Source organism: Aegilops tauschii, chromosome 1, assembly GCF_002575655.3.
Source record: "Aegilops tauschii subsp. strangulata cultivar AL8/78 chromosome 1, Aet v6.0, whole genome shotgun sequence".
NCBI lineage: Eukaryota > Viridiplantae > Streptophyta > Magnoliopsida > Poales > Poaceae > Aegilops > Aegilops tauschii.
The window spans coordinates 374,312,357-374,318,780 of record NC_053035.3 but is presented as its reverse complement, the minus strand read 5'-3'; the positions used below and the strand labels follow the sequence as shown (position 1 = coordinate 374,318,780).

The window sequence follows — 6,424 nt, the reverse complement described above, 5'->3', positions numbered from 1 at the left end:
AAAGTACACATCAATAATCTGTATATCAAATATACCTTTGTTCACTTTGCCATCCTTCTTATCCGCCAAATATTTGGGCAATTCCACTTCCAGTGACCATTTCCTTTGTAGTAGAAGCACTCAGTTTCAGGCTTAGGTCCAGACTTGGGCTTCTTCACTTGAGCAGCAACTTGCTTGCCTTTCTTCTTGAAGTTCCCTTTCTTTTCCTTTGCCCTTTTTACTTGAAACTAGTGGTCTTGCCAACCATCAACACTTGATGCTTTTTCTTGATTTCTACCATCGCCGATTTCAGCATCGCGAAGAGCTCGGGAATCGTTTTCGTCATCCCTTGCATATTATAGTTCATCACGAAGTAATGGTAGCTTGGTGATAGTGACTAGAGAACATTATCAATCACTATATTATCTGGAAGATTAACTCCCACTTGTTTCAAACGACTGTAGTACCCAGAAAATCTGAGCACATGCTCACTGGTTGAGCTATTCTCCTCCATCTTTTAGGCAAAGTACTGTCAAAGGTCTGATACCTCTCGACACGGGCATGAGTCTGAAATACTAATTTCAACTCTTGGAACATCTCATATGCTCCGTGGCGTTCAAAACGTTTTTGAAGTCCCGGTTTTAAGCCATAAAGCATGGTGCACTAAACTATCAAGTAGTCATGATACCAAGCTTTGCCAAACGTTCATAACGTCTGCATCTGCTCCTGCAATAGGTCCATCATGTAGCGGTGCATCAAGGACATAATTCGTCTGTGCAGCAATGAGGATAGTCCTCAGATCACGGACCTAGTCCGCATCATTGCTACTATCATCTTTCAACTTATTTTTCTCTAGGAACATATCAAAAATAAACGGGGAGCTACATCGCAAGCTATTGATCTATAACAAAGATATGCAAATACTACCAGGACTAAGTTCATGATAAATTAAAGTTCAATTAATCATAATTCTTAAGAACTCCCACTCAGATAGACATCCCTCTAGTCATCTAAATGATCACGTGATCCAAATCAACTAAACCATGTCCGATCATCACGTGAGATGGAGTAGTTTTCAATGGTGAACATCACTATGTTGATCATATCTACTATATGATTCACGTTCAACCTTTCGGTCTCAGTGTTCCGAGGCCATATCTGCATATGCTAGGCTCGTCAAGTTTAACCCGAGTATTCTGCGTGTGCAAAACTGGCTTGCACCCGTTGTATGAGAACGTAGAGCTTATCACACCCAATCATCACGTGGTGTCTCAGCACGAAGAACTGTAGCAACGGTGCATACTCAGGGAGAACACTTGTACCTTGAAATTTAGTAAGGGATCATCTTATAATGCTACCACCGTACTAAGCAAAATAAGATGCATAAAGGATAAACATCACATACAATCAATATAAGTGATATGATATGGCCATCATCATCTTGTGCCTTTGATCTCCATCTCCAAAGCACCGTCATGATCACCATCGTCACCGGCTTGACACCTTGATCATCATCGAAGTATCGTTGTCGTATCACCAACTATTGCTTCTACGACTATCGCTACCGCTTAGTGATAAAGTAAAGTAATTACATGGCGATTGCATTTCATACAATAAAGCGACAACCATAAGGCTCCTGCCAGTTGCCGATAACTTTTACAAAATATGATCATCTCATACAACAAATTATATATCATCACGTCTTGACCATATCACATCACAACATGCCCTGCAAAAACAAGTTAGACGTCCTCTACTTTGTTGTTGCAAGTTTTACGTGGCTGCTACGGGCTTTGCAAGAACCGTTCTTACCTACGCATCAAAACCACAACGATTTTTCGTCAAGTGTGCTGTTTTAACCTTCAACAAGGACCGGCCGTAGTCACACTCGATTCAACTAAAGTTGGAGAAACAGACACCCACTAGCCACCTGTGTGCAAAGCACGGCGGTAGAACCAGTCTCATGAACGCGGTCATGTAATGTCGGTCTGGGCCGCTTCATCCAACAATACCGCTGAATCAAAGTATGACATGCTGGTAAGCAGTATGACTATTATCGCCCACAACTCTTTGTGTTCTACTCATGCATATAACATCTACGCATAGACCTGGCTCGGATGCCACTGTTGGGGAACGTAGTAATTTCAAAAAAATTCCTATGCACACGCAAGATCTATCATGGTGATGCATAGCAACGAGAGGGGAGACTGTAGTCCACGTACCCTTGTAGACCGAAAGCGGAAGCGTTATGACAACGCGGTTGATGTAGTCGTACGTCTTCACGATCGACCGATCCTAGTACCGAAAGTACGGCACCTCCGTGATCTGCACACGTTCGGCTCGATGACGTCCCACGAACTCACGATCCAGCAGAATGTCGAGGGAGAGCTTCGTCAGAATGATGGCGTGATGACGGTGATGATGAAGCTACCGGCGCAGGGCTTCGCCTAAGCACTGCAACGATATGACCGAGGTGGATTATGGTGGAGGGGGGCACCGCACACGGCTAAGAACAATGTCTATTATCTATGGGGTGCCCCCTGGCCACGTATATAAAGGATGGAGGGAGGAGGAGGCCGGCCCTCATAGGGCGCGCCCAAAGTGTGGAGTCCTACTAGGACTCCCTAGTCCTAGTAGGATTCCACCTCCCACATGGAATAGGAAAAAGGGAAGGGAGAAGGAGAAGGAAGGAAGGGGCGCCCCCTTTCCCTAGTCCAATTCGGACCAGCCCATGGGGAAGGGGCGTGGCCACCCTTGAGGCCTTTCTCTCCTTTCCCGTATGGCCCATCAAGGCCCAATACGAATTCCCGTAACTCTCCGGTACTCCGAAAAATACCCGAATCACTCGGAACCTTTCCGATATCCGAATATAGCCTTCCAATATATCGATCTTTACGTCTCAACCATTTCGAGACTCCTCGTCATGTCCCCGTTCTCATCCGGGACTCCGAACAAACTTCGGTCATCAAATCACATAACTCATAATACAAATCGTCACAGAATGTTAAGCGTGCGGACCCTACGGGTTCGAGAACTATGTAGACATGACCGAGACTCATCTCTGGTCAATAACCAATAGCGGAACCTGGATGCTCATATTGGTTCCTACATATTCTACGAAGATCTTTATCGGTCAAACCGCATAACAACACACGTTGTTCCCTTTGTCATCGGTATGTTATTTGCCCGAGATTCGATCGTCGGTATCTCAATACATAGTTCAATATCGTTACCGGCAAGTCTCTTTACTCGTCCGTAATGCATCATCCCGCAACTAACTCATTAGTCACATTGCCTTCAAGGCTTATAGTGATGTGCATTACCGAGAGGGCCCAGAGATACCTCTCCAACAATCGGAGTGACAAATCTTAATCTCGATCTATGCCAACTCAACAAGTACCATCAGAGACACCTGTAGAGCACCTTTATAATCACCCAGTTACGTTGTGACGTTTGGTAGCACACAAAGTGTCCCTGCGGTATCCGGGAGTTGCATAATCTCATAGTCATAAGAACATGTATAAGTCATGAAGAAAGCAATAGCAATATACTAAACGATCAAGTGCTAAGCTAACGGAATGGGTCAAGTCAATCACATCATTCTCTAATGATGTGATCCCGTTAATCAAATGACAACTCATGTCTATGGCTAGGAAACTTAACCATCTTTGATTCAACGAGCTAGACAAGTGGAGGCATACTAGTGACACTCTGTTGTCTATGTATCCACACATGTACTAAGTTTTCGGTTAATACAATTCTAGCATGAATAATAAACATTTATCATGAAATAAGGAAAGAAATAATAACTTTATTATTGCCTCTAGGGCATATTTCCTTCATGCATAGTGTCCAGTAGACAAGGCCATGCATGGTATGACTGTACCAAGTCATACCAACCTCCTAAGGCTGCGAAATAAGCCATAACTTCCGCAATTGTTCACCAATTTTGTCCCATTTGTTCTTACATGGTCCTTGGTGACCAAGGGAGGTAGTGTGAGAAGATTTGGCTCCCTTAGAGCCATTGGATGAATGGTTAGGTGAAGGGTCTATGGAGGAGTTCACCTCCAACCCTAGTCGCCGCATGTCATCAACATCAAGCCGCATCTACCCCATCACGTGCCGCCACACCTCCATTGTTGTAACAAAGCCATTTCCACCATTGAAGACAGGCCAAGAGAAGGAAGAAGGAAGAGAAGGCTCCACCAACGCCTGACACCATTTATTATGTAGTAATCTTCATTTAACATTTTTTTACCCCAACTATTTTAGAAGAAATTTGAAAATTAAAATAGAAGTTCTGAAAAATATGTCAAACTTGGTAGACGATTTTGTCATAAAAGTCTCACAAGGTTTCTTGAAATAAAAAAAACAATAGAAATTGCCTCTTTTGGCCTACATATGGCACCCTTCTCTAAACTGACAATTCAAAAGAATCCGAACCAAAAAAATCAAACTCTGAAATGCCGCCAGTGGCTATAATAAATCTGCATGACGAAGCCATTTGGCCCAGTATCGTAGCCAATTGACTATGGACAATTGTGCTACACATATCACCACTACTCCATGCTCGCTTCCTTTACTTTATTGCAACTTTGTATATTACATCAACTAACTTTCTACTACTCTCTTCGATCTATATTAATTGTAGTACCAAACGAGTGATAATTAATATGGATTGAAGAGAGTTGAACTTTATAATCTTGCATGTTACCTCTTTTATACATCCAAAGTATCTTTAATTAAAGAATCTAGGTAAATTAGATGTTTGGTGTGTGAAAGGTTGTATCAATGGCAAATAGAGACTAAGAGGCTTTCCAATAAAATAGAGACTAAGAGAGTAGATTCCTACCTTTAGCTCCTTTGCGATATTACCCTCCATTCTTTTTTTTAGTTTCAAGGGGGGGGCCCACGTGATTTTTCATATATTGGGACCAAAACACCAAAGTAAAACAGCATGCATAGGTACATTTTCACAGGGAGAGTTGGGGAAGGGGACAAGGCAACCACATCAGGTGGCCTGGGGACTGACCAAGCAGCCTAGCCACGCATCTGATGCTTGTTTAAGAGCAATAGGCAAGCGTACACGCCAAAGCATAGCATCTTCCCTACACAACTGTAGTAGGTGAGGTAGCGATGGGGGCAAGCCCTGAAAGACCACCGCATTGCGGTGCTTCCAAAGTTGCCAGCGGCAAAGGAGTAGGAAGGTCGACCCTGTCCGCGTGGGCACCGAACTGGGAGGCGACATAAAGTGGAGTAGCTTGATGGAGGGGACCGCCGAGGTGACCCCACAGACGCCCAAAAACGCTGAGCAAAAGGGCGGCCGAAGATGAGCTGCTCCGCCGTCTCGAGCGACGCCGAGCAGATGGGACAGCCAGCCCCAGCCGTCTCAACAGTGTGTTTCCGCAGGAGCACATCTCTCGTGTGGATCCGGGCCTGGACAAGGAGCCAGGCGAAGAAGCGAACCCTACTGGGGGCGTAATTCTTCTAGACGAAGTCGGCGAAAGGCGCGACCACCCCACCAAAGTAGCATAGCTGGTAGATGCCAACAGAGGAGAGGGCGGCGCCATTAGCACAACCGAGACGGAGGGAGCGAACATCTGGCTCCGTCGTCAGAATCAGCTCCCGGATGATAGGAAGGAGCACCTCGCGCTCCCGAGCCCCCACATGGTTTAGCCGGGGGACGAGTACCCCGTCGAGGCCGTGTTGAACGACGTGCTCTACCGAGACGTCAGGCATGGTCGCGTGGGAGAAGAGAGAAGTCATATGGATAGATAGAGCACCGCTAGGCAGCCATGAGTCCAACTAGAACGCCGTAGTGTGCCCGCTTCCCAACGGAGACACTGGAGACCTCCATGTACACAGGCATAAGCTTAGCCGGGGAGGTCCAGTGCGGTCCGAGGAGTGACGCCACCACCGCCGTGGGCAGCACTGAGCGCCCTAGCGAGCCCAAAACCCAGCGAGCCAACGGCGCATCTTGGTGCGAGTGTAGATGGTGAAGGAGCTTCATCAGGAGGCGTCAGTTTGGGACAGAAGAGCACGCACCCTCAGCCCTCCCACTTCTTTGGAACGAACCATGCAGTCCCATGCAACGAGGCACTGGGCTCCCAATGCTCTGTCTGCCCCGGACCAGGGGAAGGAGCGATGCATGGCGTGTATTGCCCGGGGAACAGAGGGTGGGATCTCCATCACCACCATGGCATATGTAGGGAGCGCGTCTAGCATGGCGTTTAGCAGCACCAAGCGCCCCCTAAAGGGCAACAGTTGCACACGCCAGCCGAAGAGGTAGCGCTCTACTTTGGCAATGAGCGAGAGGAAGTCAATCATCGAGAGCTTGCGATTGGAGAGCGGAAGGCTGAGGTAGACTTGAGGGAAGATCCCCACAAGGTAGCCCAGCACCTGGACCATCTCGTGAAGCTCGCCCTCGGGGACGTGCACGGGCGCG

At 46.7% G+C, this 6,424-nt stretch overlaps 1 pseudogene; it reads right to left on the bottom strand.

Moving 5' to 3' along the window:
* Window positions 1–4,961: 4,961 nt before the first annotated feature.
* On the bottom strand, window positions 4,962–6,168 carry LOC141037232 (uncharacterized; annotated as a pseudogene).
* Between the last annotated feature and the right edge of the window lie 256 nt (window positions 6,169–6,424).